The following is a 16,514-nucleotide window of genomic DNA, read 5'->3' on the forward strand; positions in this document are numbered from 1 at the left end:
AATCAAGCGGTTGGAAAAACTATGGGCATGACCAAAGCCCAAAAGTATATTGGGGTCTCCTTTCTCTTTACTTTTCCCTGTACCATTAATGGGGAGATAAAGGGAATGCAGGAAGGCGAGAATGGACATGATGAAGGATAGTTGTGTATGTGTAATAGTAAGCGTAAGTACCTAAAAGTGCAGCCCCCTTTTTATTGCACCCTACAGAGAGGATAGAAATATGATCTTAATGTGCTGCCAGCTTTTCCTTCCCCCTCTCCCCCCCGCAGCAGTAATGGATATTAGCACTTGGATGCAAATTAAAATAATGACAAGATACCACATTAGTGATGAGTGTAGGGAGGAGAGGGTAAAATTGAGAGCTTTGGCTTGCCTAAAGCCTCCCCAGTGTCTGCTGCTGGGGGGAAAGCTTGTAGTTTTCTGAAATTGGACAAAAAAGCTAATCAGATAACTGAAATACTTGGGGCTTTTGTTTCCAGCTGGGGCTAGAGGTGCATAGAAAAGGATGAACATTTCTTCAAAAATAAAAAAAAGCTAACCATATTTGAATCTCAGTAGAAACCAGTGTGGTCCCAGTCTTAGGAGAGTTTGGTTGGGGAGGGGGGGGTTCTCTTCACTACTCTGCCTGCCAGTTTTTCATTGAAATAAGAACTGTCTCTGTTGCAAAGGCTCTTCAGGCTCTGACGCATCAACTGTACTTCCTGCCCTTTAAAAAAAAAAGTCCTATTGAAATGATCTCTAAACTAGACAGTGTTTAATCATTGCAACTGACGGTCACGACTGTGCCGTGAAGCTTAGAAATGAAAGACTAACAAAAAAGAACCTCAGCTCATTATTGTTTTTTAACAGCTATGATGCAGAAAAAATACGGTTGGTTTTGTCTGTGTTTGTGCTGTCTGATATCTCTTACCACAAGACGACTGCTGGGAGATTTAATTGGATGTCACATTAGTAAGTGTGAGTGGGTGTGTGTGTGTGTCTGTGAGTGTGTGTGTGTTTGCCCACAGCGGAATGAGTTCCATGCTTGTAGTTAAGTGATGCGACATGCCTGCTGTTGAGCTCTCAAGAGCATCTCTATGTGTCTGTAAATATTTTACTTGGGCTTTAAAAGTAAAGGCTAACACTTTTCTCCGTAGACCCTATACCATGTGTACGACTTTAGCAAACGTTGGAACAGCACCCACCTTTTTTCTAACTAGGATTATTAGCTGGGATTATTGAAATCGACAACAACTCCCACACTTTCAATTGAAAAACCATTTATTCAGCTCCCTTGACACATGTGGCAGTTGAGAAGCAAGACAAGATCTCTCTCAGGGAGAATTCATCATAAAGATTGGACAGAGGAAACACCATAGGGAGTGAAGGACGACGGAAGACAGAGAGCAACTCTCAGTAGAAAAATAAGATTTATGGGTCATATGCTGTAATTGATCTGATATTTTTATTTGTCCTTTTAAATTTGAAACAGGTGAAACACAGAACTAGACCTTAGCCTAAGGATGGAAGACAAGCAAAAGTAAGTGTTGGAGAAGAGAACTAGTGTCTAGGAGGTGGGAAATTGGTTCAAATAATAATATTAAGAAGCAACAGCTGGAAAAGTATGGCAAGGAGTTGCACAGTTTCTGAGGTTTGAATGTTCCAGGGCAACTTTTAAAAATTAAACTGCTTAGACAGAAAACATCTTTAGCATAGTTAAGATAAATTGACCACTTATATAAAACTTTAACTGTAAAATAACAAGAGAAACTGAGGATTAGGAGGAACAAAGGGTAAAAGTCTGAAAACTCAGACGTCTTGAACATGGTACATCAAAAGATCTAAACACCAGATGACTGTATATACTTGGTAGAAGTTAAAATCATGCTTACCTGAGCTCTCTCCCCATATCCTCTATTTAACTTTATATGGTTGGTAAAGTAGAGTTGTCAGTTGCCCCATGTAAGAAACTCAACTTTTGTCACTTCATGTATGAATGCCACATCTTTATCTTAAATGCTAGTTGCTTCCCAGTTGTCAGGTCTATGTTGGCTATAATGGAATCTCAGGCCTATCTTTTGAAGACATGTAGGATATTGGGGCTTTAGAGCCCATTTCTTCCAGATGGACCCATATCAAACTACATAAAATCCCCAGGCAAGTACCTACTCTGGAGGAAAAAAAACAAAATTCCTAATGGTTGATCACATGATACAACAGTCTGTCCTAGCAGTGCTTACAATATTGACTGTTGAAAACTCTTAGGTTCCAAGCTGATATTTTTAGTTGTGTTCAAGCAGCAAATGTTAAAAGGTATAAAAAACTGAAATGTAAACTACCAATGTTCTTGCCTTTTTGAAGTATTCATACCATGGGAGAAAGAAGAAGTGGTTCTGGAATGTTCAATCTTATGTTTTCACTTGAAGTATAGAACAAAACCAACTACTTCAAGCCAGACGTGTGCACAAAATACTTCACACAATGCAAACCTGGTGATATTTGTCTTTGGAGGAAGAAGTGGGAAGGGGGAAGGATTCCAGTTTTAACCCTAGTTGGGACCTGAAGAGATGGAAATCAATCAAGAAAAGCTAGCTCGGACTCCTCGTGCTGCCTTGAATGGCATTGCTATATCCCCTGCAAAACTTCTTCAGGCTCTCTGTACATGTTGGAAATAACTTTATTTAAAAATAAGGGTAGACAGAGTCCAGCAGTTAAAGTAGGAGACTTGTAACCAAGATGTGTAAGTCCTATACCAAGCTCTGTTGCTGGCATGTTGTCTGATAATGAGTAAGTCACTAAGACCTGGAATGGACAAACTTGGGTCCTTAAACTAAAATGCCTAAATCCCATTTTGAAGCAATTATAAGTATAGCTGGGAGAAATATTTCCAAGTCAAACTCTTTTTTGCTGAAAAATGCAGATTATAGAAAGGTTTCTAACCATCACAGAAGTGAAGTTCTGGAACAGTCTTCCAAGGGGAGCAGTGGGAGCAAAAAAAACTAAGTGGCTTCAAGACTGGGCTTGATAAGTTTATGGAGGGGATGGTATGATGAGACTGCCCACAATGGTATATCACCAATCTGCAACTCCTAGCAGCAAATATCTCCAACAGCTAGTGATGGCACACTAGATTGGGAAGGCTCTGAGTTATTATAGAGAATTCTTGCCCAGGTGTCTGGCTGGTGGGTCTTGTCCATATGCTCAGGGTCTAACTGATTGCCATATTTGGAGTCAGGAAGGAATTTTCTCCTGGGTCAGATTGGAAGAGATCCTGGGGATTTTTTGCCTTACTCTGCAGTATGGGGCATGGGTCACTTGCAGGTTTAAACTAGTGTAAATGATGGATTCTCTGTAACTTAAAGACTCTATATAATGATTTGAGGATTTCAGTAACTCAGCCAAAGATTATGGGTCTACTATAGGTATAGGTGTGTGAGGTTCTGTGGCCTGCAATGTACAGGAGGTCAGACTAGATGATCATGTTGGTCCCTTCTGACCTTAAAGTCTCTGAGTCTGAGATTTGTGTTGACCAAAACATTTAGCAAATATGCCCTTTTCAACCAATTGTTTGGGTTGCAAGAAAAAAGAAATTTCAGAACTGTCAATCATTTTGACATTTCCACAATGAAACATTTTGAAATTTTGGGCTAGATTCACAGAGGGATTTAGGTACCATTCACAAAAATGGAATAAGGAAAGGCTATATTTTACTGATAAGTAGGCATTCTAAGATAAACCCTTTATTAAGAAGGTGAACTATTTGTGCATAAATAAGGTTACGAAACTTCCTACTTCTCATGGGCTGCAGTCAGCAACTCTCCGGTTCTGGGCTCATTTGTTTCTGTTCCCTGCAGTAAGTGTCCCAGGAAACAAAAGACTGCAGGAAGAGTACAGGAAGTGTTGTATCTCTTCACTTCCTAGAGGACTTATTTATAGCACAAAGGTGGTGGTGGTGATACCCAGTAGCCCACTGTTTATGGTACTCACCTGCGATGTGGGAAGTTCAAATCCTTGCTCTAGAGCAGGGACTTGAATGCAGGTCTCCCCCTTCCAGGTGAGCATCCTAATCACCAGGCTATAGGCTATTATGGAGAGGAACTCTCAATCTCTCCTATTGAAGCTGTGCCACTTTGTATAAAATACTTGAATAGTCTGCGGGAGACAGAGTATGAATGACACTACATCCTGGAGGTCAGGGCACTGACATGGGATGGGCAACACCAGATTCTATTCCCTGTTCCAATTAATGTGATTTTAGGTTATGTTTAGGATGCATAACCTATTCATCAAAGCTTCATATTTTTGGCTTTATTCTCTGTGCCTCAGTCTGCTCATTTACAAAATAGGAAATTAATAATTAATCCCCTCACATGAGGGTTGTGAAGCTGAACTGATGGTTTTCACGATGAAATGGAAAAGGCCATGTAAAGTACAGAGAGAAAAATGAAACTCCATTCTTAATGAAGGCTCTTTCTTATCCTCTCTGCTCCACACTTAGGTGTTGGTGAAAAAGATCAGACGGTGCAAGAATTGATACAACAGAGGAATCTGGGGTCTATTTCAAACCCTGTTTGATATTGTATTGTATTGCCATCCTTGTATTGGACGCCTGGCCAACAACCGCCACTCTGGCCACCCAGCTCTGAAGGCAGCGCAGAAGTAATGGTTGCAATACCGTGACCCCCCACTAAAATATCCTTGCGACCCCCCCCCCCCACCTTCCTTTTGGGTCAGGATCCCCAGTTTGAGAAATGCTGCTCTCCCCCATGAAATCTGAATAGTATAGGGTAAAAGCGCACAAAAGACCAAATTTCACTGTGGGAGGGGAGAACAGATTTCATGGTCCGTGAATTTGGTAGGGCCCTACTCATAAGCAAACTAAGGAAATATGGTCTAGATGAAATTACTATAAGGAGTGTTCCAAAGTGTTTGAAAGACTGTTCTTAGAGTAGTCATCAATGAATTGCTGTTAAACTGGGAAGCCATATCAAGTAGGGTTCTGCAGAGGTCTTTCCTAGGTCTGGTGCTATTCAGTATTTTCCCTTAACAATTTGGATGGTGGAATGGAATGTACACTTATAAAATTTGCAGATGACATTAAGCTGGGAGAGGTTGATAGCACTTTGGAATGCAGGATTAGGCTTTAAAATGATCTCAGTAAATCTGAGAATTCATCTGAAATCAATAAGATGAAATTTAATAAAGACAATTGCAAAGTACTACACTTAAGACAGGGAAAAAATCAAATCCCAAAATATAAAATGGGGAATAAGAGGCTGCAGAAAAGGAGCTGGGGTGATAGTGTATCACAAACTCAAGTCAGTCAACTGTGATGCTGTTGCATAAAAGGCAAATGACATTCTGGGATGTACTAACAGAAGTGTCGTATGCAAGATATAGGAGGTAATTTTTCAGCTCTACACAGCACTGGTGAGGCCTCAGCTGGAGTATTGTCCATTTATGGGTGTCAGATTTTCAGAAAAATGTGAACAAACTGGAGTCCAGAGGAGAGCCACAAAACAAAGAAGTATAGAAAATATGACCTATGGGGAAAGGTTGAAAGAATCGGAATGGTTTAGTCTAGAGAAGGCTGAGGTGGGACCTGATACCAAATAAATTAAGGGCTGTTACAAAACAGGATTGTGGTCAGTTGTTCTCCATGTACACTGAGGTAAGGGAGATATAGGTTGGCTATTAGGGAAACATTTCTAAGGGTAGTTAAATGCTAGAATAGGCTTCCAAGGGAGGTTGTGGAATCCCCAGATCGGAGATATTTAAGAACAGGTTTGACAAACTCCTGTCAGAGATTCTGCCTCTAGGCATCTGGCTGAAATTTAGCCCTGATAAGTACAGACCCAAAAACTAACATCTGATTGGTGGATAGTCATGGATTATCTATCAGTAAGATTGCACAATTCTGTAGATTTGGGTTAAGTGTTAGTAATATTACTTCATTTTCCTTTCTTTGCTACTGTACAGTGCTGGCTTTGTGGCCACACCTTCTACTGGCCAGCCCATATAGGACAAGGGACTTGACTGTGTAACCAGCTGTGGGAGAAATTGTTACTCAAGTGATAGATGCTTATGCTTCCAGAGATGGACAAGGGTTCTAATCCAATCTACCCTTGTGCAATTTAGGTATTCCATGTCTTTTTTGTTAGTTTGCTTTTACACAATGGGCCAATCTGATCTGTGGTGTAAATCCACTTAGATGAATGGAGGTAGGACATGTGAATTAACCATAATATTGGAGTCGTCTCTTGTTAATACTAGAACTGCACTGTATAGTGAAGCATAATGATGAATTAGGTAAAAAACGTGGCTCTTAATCCAGTATTCTATTGCAATACTTACTTTGGAAAACAAAACAAAAAAACCTCCATGCTCCAATGCTTCGTGCATGTAGTATATGCTATAGCAGTAAATTGCCTGACTTCACTTACGGGAAGATTTATAACATTGAAGTGACAATCGCTGCTTTTGGGGCTTCACCTGTTGAAGTTTCATAGAAATTTTATGGAGAAAGCTGAGATGGTATGTTTGTGCTAATATAATAGACTCATAGATATTAAGGTCAGAAGGGACCATTATGATCATCTAGTCTGACCTCCCGCACAATGCAGGCCACAGAATCTCATCCACCCACTCCTGCAATAAACCTCTCACCTACGTCTGAGCTATTGAAGTCCTCAAACCATGGTTTAAAGACTTCAAGTGCAGAGAATCCTCCAGCAAGTGACCCGAGCCCCATGCTACAGAGGAAGGCAAAAACCCCAAAGGCCTCTTCCAGTCTGCCCTGGAGGAAAATTCCTTCCCGACCCCAAATATGGCGATCAGCTGAACCCTGAGCGTGTGGGCAAGATTCATCAGCCAGATACCCAGGAAAGAATTCTCTGTACTAACTCAGATCCCAGCCCATCTAACATCCCATCACAGGCTATTGGGCCTATTTACCATGAATAGTTAAAGATCAATTAATTGCCAAAATCATGTTATCCCATCATACCATCTCCTCCATAAACTTATCGAGTTTAATCTTGAAGCCAGATAGGTCTTTCCCCCCTCTGCTTCCCTTGGAAGGCTATTCCAGAACTTCACTCCTCTGATGGGTAGAAACCTTCGTCTAATTTCAAATCTAAACTTCCGATGGCCAGTTTATATTCGTTTGTTCTTGTGTCCACATTGGTATTGAGCTTAAATAATTCCTCTCCCTCTCTGGTATTTATCCCTCTGATATATTTATAGAGAGTAATCATATCTCCCCTCAGCCTTCTTTTGGTTAGGCTAAACAAGCCACGCTCCTTGAGTCTTCTTTCATAAGACAGGTTTTCCATTCCTCGGATCATCCTAGTAGCCCTTCTCTGTACCTGTTCCAGTTTGAATTCATCCTTCTTAAACATGGGAGACCAGAACTCCACACAGTATTCCAGGTGAAGTCTCACCAGTGCCTTGTATAAGGGTATTAACACCTCCTTTTCTCTACTGAAAATACCTCGCCTGGTGCATCCCAAGACTGCATTAACTTTTTTCACAGCCATATCACACTGGCGGCTCATAGTCATCCTGTGGTCAACCAATACTCAAAGGTCCTTCTCCTCCTTCATTACTTCTAATTGATGCGTCCCCAGCTTATAACTAAAATTCTTGTTATTAATCCCTAACTGCATGACCTTACACTTCTCACTATTAAATTTCATCCTATTACTATTACTCCAGTTTACAAGGTCATCCAGATCCTCCTGTAGGATATCCCTGTCCTTCTCTAAATTGGCAATACCTCCCAGCTTTGTATCATGCGCAAACTTTATTAGCACACTCCCACTTTTTGTGACAAGGTCAGTAATAAAAAGATTAAATAAGATTGATCCCAAACCCGATCCCTCAGGAACTCCACTGGTAACCTCCCTCCAGCCTGACAGTTCACCTTTCAGTAGGACTCGCTGTAGTCTCCCCATTAACCAATTCCTTATCCACCTTTCAGTTTTCATATTGATCCCCATCTTTTCCAATTTAACTAATAATTCCCCATGTGGCACCATATCAAATGCCTTACTGAAATCTAGGTAAATTAGATCCACTGCGTTTCCTTTGTCTAAATAATCTGTTACTTTCTCAAAGAAGGAGATCAGGTTGGTTTGGCACGATCTACCTTTTGTAAAACCAGGTTGTATTTTGTCCCATTTACCATTGACCTCAATGTCCTTAACTACTTTCTCCTTCAAATTTTTTTCCAAGACCTTGCATACTACAGATGTCAAACTAACAGGCCTGTAGTTACCAGGATCACTTTTTTTTCCTTTCTTAAAAATAGGAACTATGTTAGCAATTTTCCAATCATACGGTACAACCCCTGAGTTTAGAGATTCATTAAAAATTCTTGCTAATGGGCTTGCAATTTCCTGTGCCAATTCCTTTAATATTCTTGGATGAAGATTATCTGGGACCCCCGATTTAGTCCCATTAAGCTGTTCGAGTTTCGCTTCTCCCTCAGATATGGTAATATCTACCTCCATATCCTCATTCCCATTTGTCATGCTACCATTATCCCTAAGATCCTCATTAACCTCATTAAAGACTGAGGCAAAGTATTTGTTTAGATGTTGGGCCATGCCTAGATTATCCTTGACCTCCACTCCATCCTCCGTGTTTAGTGGTCCCACTTCTTCTTTCTTTGTTTTCTTCTTATTTATATGGCTATAGAACCTTTTACTATTGGTTGTAATTCCCTTTGCAAGGTTCAACTCTACTTGACTTTTAGCCTTTCTCACTTTATCACTACATGTTCTGACCTCAATAAGGTAGCTTTCCTTGCTGATCCCTCCCATCTTCCACTGCCTGTATGCTTTCTGCTTTTTCTTAATCACCTTTCTGAGATGCTTGCTCATCCACCTTGATCTACAACTCCTGCCTATGAGTTTTTTCCCCTTACTTGAGATGCAGACTTCTGATAGCTTCTGCAGCTTTGTCTTGAAGTAATCCCAGGCCTCCTCTGCCTTTAGATCCATAAGTTCTTCAGTCCAATCCACTTCCCTAACTAATTTCCTTAATTTTTGAAAGTCAGCCCTTTTGAAATCAAAAACCCTAGTCGCAGATTTATTTTTGTTTATCCTTCTGTTCAGATTGAACTGAATTAGCTCATGTTCACTTGAGCCAAGATTATCCCCTACAACCCCTTCTATGAGGTCCTCACTACTCACAAAAAACAAATCTAAAATGGCATCCTCTCTTGTCAGTTCAGCAACTACTTGGTGAAGGAATCCATCAGCTATCGCATCTAGGAAAATCTGAGCCCTATTATTATTACTAGCACTTGTCCTCCAGTCTATATCTGGGAAGTTAAAGTCTCCCCTGATTACACAGTTTCCATTAGTATTTACTTCATTAAAAATATTAAAGAGGGCTCTATCCATATCCAGATTAGATCCCGGCGGTCTATAGCATATCCCAAGCACTATCCCAGGGGATAGCGGGGTGCATAGGTTGTTATACTTGAAGTGATGGACCTATTGCTTTATGTGCTGCACTGGCAGAGACACTGCCATTACAGATAATTATGGAAAATTGAAGTTGACTAGCTGTCCTGTAAGGTTCCGTGACACTTCAGGCCAAACTAGAGGTGTCTCCATTAAATTCCAAGGTTTGGTGATTGCTTAAGCATACTCTTGTAGCTAAAGCAAAGAACTGGGTGTTGAGCCAGATTATGTTCCCAGTTTTGCCCCAGATTTCATCTGAAGACCTGAGTAAATTACTAAGCCTCTCTGTTCATCTGCGAAATGGGGCTAATACTTACCTATTGCCATGCTTGCAGTATTACGTTGAAATCTATGGATGGAAGTCACAGTAGAAATGCAAATCTTATTATAATGTATCAAATCGAGTTTATTTATACTCTCAGGGAAGTAGCTGCATAACTTGAGTTGCATGCCAGAAACTGAGCAGGAAGTAGACTGTTATGTCAACTCCAATCCCACTGTACCCTTGGGCATAAATTTCCCACCCTCCCCTCCACTTACTCTCCAAACTGCTGTTGTAACATACCTATACGCTACTGAACAGAATCTGTGATCAAAGGTTGCTGCTCACTTTTGTACTGTGTCTACACTGTGACTTATTTGGGATGAACAGTGTTATAAACATATTTATAAACTGAAGACTTATGCACCATAGATTACCCATAACATTACTTTATGCAGTGTTCATACACACACAGCTAACCAACTTGTCTAAGGCACCCAAGCTCTCTCTTAGCTATCTGCTTAAAGTTGAAAGTTTCTCCTGCTTAAAATTTCACTGCCGACATTTCATGACAGTTGAAGCTCCTCAGTAGGAGAGTCTGAAGGTGTGTTTTGTGTCATAGTGACACTAAAATCTTGGTTTTACAGTCTGGAAGCCCCAGAGCTGGGTTGCAGTTAATGTCAATTTCTAAGGCACTAACACAGATCCTCAAACTCATTGTCAGAGATTCCCTCTGAGACATTAGTGCTCAGTCAAAGATAGGTAGACCTAATGATGCAAGGTAAGATGGAGCTAGAAGATGCATGGCCTTCGTGGGTGCGTGATCAGACTATTGATAAATCAAGTCTGGCACCATATCTCTAACAGAAGCTTCCCCACAATGCACCTGCCCTATTGTGCAGTGTTCGTACAGGAGCATGTTGCTGGAGGCTTAGGCAGAGGCCTCAGGAGGTTGGGGAGTAGGACTAGAGAGATGTAAATTTGAGAATTTGACGTAAGCCCTGTGGCCTGAAGCCTTCATGAGAAGAGAACTCACTATCGTCATTTGTTGGTGAACTGGAGAAGAGTGGCCCAGAACTGCAGATGGGCAGGGGGCTCCATGGGTGTCTGTTGGAGATCCAGGGTTCATTGGCATTTCAGTTTTATGTGATGATTTGGGGCACTGTGGCTAAAATTCAGTTTAAGTTTTGAGTTTGGGGGAAAATGAACGCAGTTGACTTTGTTGGGTGATGAAGGGGCAAAGGAGCTATAATGACATGCCTGGGAGCACCCTGGCTGACTGCAGTCACGCACAGTTGGGTTAAGGGAACATGGACGGAGCCAAAGGAAGGAAAGAGGGAGGGGAAAAGGGCTCTTGTCTTCTACTGGGAGTGCCTTTTTGGTGGTGAGGACTCTGATAAGGATCCTAGATACCACTGATTGCTCTCTAAGAGTGGAGCTGAGACTGCTACAAAACAGTGGATGGTGTAGAACAGCTTCAGAACAATGACAGCACAGAGTAGCAGCAGCCCCTTTGAGGTGATGGATGGCACAGAGCAGCAGCAGGTGCCACAGAGCTAGGAGCTTTGACTGAAACCACAGAGAGCAGCAGCCAACTTGAGGGACTCTGGTGTAGGACTTATACCCAGTAGTAGAGCCCCCAGAACAGCCCCCAAAGCATTGATTTGCTAGAATCCTTGGACTTCTTCAACCCAGGACAGCTAACTGTAAGTGGGAAGGATGGAAGTGGCAGAACACATCAGTCCACACACAATGGCCAAAGGAGGGCTGAGGTTGGCACTGCTGTTAAGACACCTGGGAGACTGACAGCATTGAATTTGTTGATCATTAATAGCTGGTTTTCCAAAATTCATTCTATTGCCTCCCCTTATCCCCCCAATGCAGTTCTTTGTTTCAACCCCTGGACTCAGTCCTTGCTAGTGAGGGAATATTGCCCATCAAGGGTGCCCAGGGTGGTGTATTCAGGTGCTTAGGTCTCTAGATGGGGGTAGAGCCAGTGCTAAGTCTTTAGAAAAAAAACCTTGAAAACTGAACCTGGTGCTTTTTGTTGCTGACTCCATCTGGCAGAAAGGTTGTATTTAAATAAGGTGTGCATTCATCCAGACACTTGCTGGGCCTGTTCTCTTCTCTCATATATGTCTAACCCGTTAACCTCACCAGTCAGAACTCCATGGAGGAGGAAATCAGGCCCTCTGTAAGTAAGTATTCGGACAGAGCACTGCGACTTGTCCTGGCCATGAACTAAACTGGCAATAGAGAATGTTTATTTCCTGTTTAATTATTGTATTTGATTCATTTAATATCTCATGTTAGTCAATGTTTCTGCCCTTCATGTAAAAGACCTTCTCCTCTAGTATTTTTTGCCTTTTCCTAATTATTAGGGTAGATAATTTTCTTTATTTACCATTTTCTCCAATGCTGATGTGATGTGAGGGAGGGAGCACTAATGGCATCTCTATACAACATTTTGTACTGTTAACATAGGATTTAAAAATATTCACAGTACAACATGCTGTTTTCATGCTGTAATCCAATGTCAGCAGTTTTGTTTATCCCCTGATCTTGTGTGCTTAGCACAAGAGTATGCTGTTCTTAAAACAAAAGCATTTCCTCAGCATCTGTCTTAAGTTAATGGGCTGTGTGCTTCAGGGAATTGGAGGATGGACTCTTCCCTCTCAAGAGGTGAAATGGAAGCCAGGCACTCCATGGGCTTTAGTGCAATTGCTGCATCACACAAGTCTGTTGGCAGAGAGGGTTCACATAATCCATGGAACCATCATTCTCCTAACATTATCCACAAGCAAGGTGGATCCTTGTCCTATCCTCTGTGCATCAGAACCACACCAGTTCAACTGGTCATAAGCCATTGAGTTATGGTAAGGGCTACAAAAAAGTGTTTCACATTAGCTAAAATTTTCACCTATATCTGTTACATAATAGCTCAGTTGGAGATAATTAAATTGCACTTCACTAGAAGGATTTTTTCAGCTGTGCTCCAGCATTTTGCAATGTCCACCTTCATGTCCACTTGCCATTAGTCCAAAGCTGAGGTCAGTTCAGGGGTAGCATGAGCTGTTAGAGTAGGAGACTGGAATTCAGGCGATGTCTGTATTCTTCATTTGCAATGACTTGGTATGTAATTTGGGGAAAATAACAACCTCACTGTGGTTCAGCTTCTCTGTCTATGTATCAGGGATGATAATACTTCCCTTTCTTGAAAGTATTGCAAGCCTTGATAGTCAATTGCTTTGAGATTCTTGGATGGAGGAAGTTATAGAAACTAGAAGTATTAAGTCAATTACCTGTGGAGAAATGGGAAGGTGTTGAAGATTATAGCTTTTTGCATGGTGGTGACTACATATGAATTTCTGCTCTGTGCTGAAGGCCGGCACAAAGCTTATGTCCACTTAATTCTCAAAATGGGCCTTTGCCACAGGAGTGAATTTCTTTCTCTCACTACTTGGCTGTGCTGTGCTGCTGAACCAAAGGGTGTGAGGGAACTAGTCCCTGAGTAGTCAATTAGTAAATTTATTCCCTCAGTAAGCCATTAAATGTTTGTTTTTGCTAGAAATGGCATAACAGTGAGAAAATATTTCCCATGCTACATAATAGCCTCCTCTGAGAGATTAAATTAGCCTTTTTTGACAATTTAAGCGGTGGATATGTAAAACGTGTAAGATACAGTTGTGACAGTTAAAACCTGACTCTGACAGCTGCTGCTTGGTGTCTCAGAGGATGTCCCTACATGAACATATTTTTCCCTAGTGCACTGTGCGTGTTCTGCGAGATCACAGTACAGGAATTAGCCAGTTTAGAATATTTTAAAGACAAGATCCTTTGAGGAATTGTTGCTTATTTGGCCAGCATTGGAAAACATGAGTTACATTGAAATAACAGTTCCCAATTTAGTAATCAAGATTTATGGATGCATTGTGTGTTTCAAAATGTTAAGTAAACAAATGTGACTGTTATCCACCTTTTTTTATTTATGGGGGGAGGGGGGAGGGACAGTTCTGGTTAGAGCTAAGCGAATAAACCATTTGTCAGTTCACTGGAAATTGTGAAAAATAGAGAGAATTTGTTTCAGGTCAAACCAAAACCAAAATGTTTTAGGTGAATCAAAAGTAGAAAAAATTAAATGAAATGCTTTGTTCCTATTTTGACAATATAACCTTCACTGAATGGTTCAAAAGCAAAACTAAAGGAAACTTGAAAAAATGAAAATATGCTAAGAACCAAAACATTCAAAATGTTTCATTCTGAAAATTTTCAGAATGAAACATTTTGATTTTGTGGGGATTTTGTTTAGGTTTTTTCAACCAAAACACTAATTTATTAACGGTTTTGGTGTCACCAAATTTGCATTTTTTTCACTGTGGGAAAAAATGTTTTGTCAAAAAATTTCACTTAGCTCTAGTTCTGGCATCCCTGTAACATGGGACATTTTAAGACTTCTCAGTGCCTTGGCAGGTTTAATAATCTGCTCTACAATGTTCATATTTAAAAGCATCAATTGAAGTGGTTGAAATACAGTTGGAAGGTTCTGCAAGAAGATGCCTAGCTCGTTTATGGCCTTATAGATAGACTGATTGTTTTAGGGAGGCATAATTCAGGAGTCTGAATTTGTTTTAAATCCAGGCATGTTTAAGTAGCTACACCCAGGCTCTCCCAAAAAGCAAAAATGGAGAATTGTGGTTTTCCATTTGTCCAACGAGAGAGAGCAAAGAAATGAAATCCCTTTTTCATTTGATACACTCGGAGGAATAGTTTTCAGAAGCAAAGAGAAGCTTTTGCTTGGAGGAAATTTTTCTGCTGAAGATGCTATTTACTTTTCAGAGTGGACACAGGATTTTCCATGAAGCAGTGTTCTCCTCTGACATGGCTTGTGAAGTGGTACAGGATTAAGCTGTCAGAATTCTTCCTGACACAATGCCTGTGTTGTCCGCTGCTTGTTCAGTCACAATGTATAGCAAAGCTGCTCAAGTCCAAAGGGGATACATTCAAGTTGCAGTTACACTTAAACTTAATTTTATACAAATACGATTTGCAGCACTGACATTATGGAGAGTGTCATGAAATGAAGCTGATCATCTCCTGGGGCCAACTTTTGCCACATGTGAGGTAATAGTTCTATTGACTTGAATGGGAGATCTTTCAGGCCTATAAGTTGCGTGTACACTGGACTGCACATGGTTTCCGTGTGGAATTAGGCCTACTCTGACTGTGTGCTGCAATGCTTAGCAGAACATTACATAACCCAGAGAGGGAGCCAGTGTTCCTTTTCCGTTCTTTTTCACTAGATCTCACTATTCAAAACACAAACATAAAGCAGGCGCTAGTATTCAAAAATGAGCGCTGCACAAAAAAACGGAATTAGCCAAACTTGTATTAAATACTCTACTCAAAATATAAACCAGCTGTATTGAGCATCAGTAACAAGTGATTGCAACTGAGTGCTGCCATCAAGCTTGCATCAGAAGACAGAGTTGCAGGCCATACTAAGTTTGCAAACTTACCCACCACAAGGCAACAGCTAATGATTTTGTATGTAGTAGTCACTCTGGTAGCAGACTTTGGAATTTGTCAAGTTCACTATGACTTAAGCTTTAGGGGACCAAGCAGGATTTAAGGCGTTGTCCAGTGTTATTTTTTAACTCGTTGAACCAGTGAATGTAGACTGAAATTACAATTAAACAGTAGTCCAACTTCTTAAAATAAAATGTTGTGAGACCTTTATCACGGGCACATAAGTGAAAATGTAAGGGGCAGCTACCTAGCTAAGATTTTTGGCATATAGTACTAGAACAGCGTAAACATGGCAAAACACTTAGTGTGAATATTCCTTTTGCTTTATAAACTAACTTTCTTCAGCTATGTCTGCATTTTGTCCCCAATAATTTCCTAGTGAATGAGTTTACCGGTAGGAATGGCTGATGGAAATACTGAATTTCAAATGAATATTAAACAACTTTAAAAGAATGCAGAATTTATCAGACTCTGTGTGCACACAGGGAAACATTTTAAAAGCTACTGAATTAGCTAACAGAACATACTATGTGACCCATGTCTAAGATACTAAGCAATACAGCTTCAAATTTAAAATATTGAAAACCAGCGTGGAGAGACTTAAAACTGTCTGTCTGTAGATGAATCATCTGATTGGTCACTGACTTAAATTTTACTATAGTACAACTCAGGTGATTCCAACGAAGTTCTGTTGGCCTAATAGGAGTAATTCACTGGCCTAAAGAGTTTGTTTCTTCAATAGAACAGAAAAAAACAAACATGAATAACAAAGAATGAAGATGCTTAGGGATAACTCTTGAACGGAATTGGGGCCTAATTGTTGTTTTGGATGGAGCACAGTGTACACAGATGAATATTTTATATTTAATTTCACACATGGAGATCTAGATGGCTATAAATAGTTTTGTTAGTAAAAAAATCATACAAAAAATGTAATTGAACGGGTATAGTATTTCCCAGAGTGTTTGTGTCTGATTTCACGTATTTCTTCCCATACACATCCTAAATCAGATTATTGCACAGTTTGCAATTCAGAACACACTAAACTTGGTTGATTTATAAGTTCAATTTATTTTATATCCCAAAGTTTATTCACTTGCCTTCATTATAATGTATGAAATTTGGCAAGAGTCAGGTGACTGAATACTAAGGAGGATTTGAAGATAGTTGAATTGTGTGCCATTGATTAAATGTGTTTAATTTGAACCATAATTTGATCACTTGTTATCCAATTTTAAAAAGTCCAGGTCTGAAGAAATCCATAATTAAAACAC

At 40.3% G+C, this 16,514-nt stretch overlaps 1 long non-coding RNA gene across 2 annotated transcripts in view; it reads left to right on the forward strand.

Moving 5' to 3' along the window:
- The first annotated feature begins 736 nt into the window (after positions 1–736).
- Positions 737–16,514, forward strand: part of LOC141984158 (uncharacterized) — a 42,783-nt gene continuing 27,005 nt past the window's right edge. For both annotated transcript variants that reach the window (XR_012638672.1, XR_012638671.1), the window contains exons 1-2: positions 737–870; positions 1,472–1,519. This is a non-coding gene — a long non-coding RNA (uncharacterized LOC141984158). The remainder of the gene's footprint in view (positions 871–1,471; positions 1,520–16,514) is intronic.

Source organism: Natator depressus, chromosome 1, assembly GCF_965152275.1.
Source record: "Natator depressus isolate rNatDep1 chromosome 1, rNatDep2.hap1, whole genome shotgun sequence".
Taxonomy (NCBI): domain Eukaryota; kingdom Metazoa; phylum Chordata; order Testudines; family Cheloniidae; genus Natator; species Natator depressus.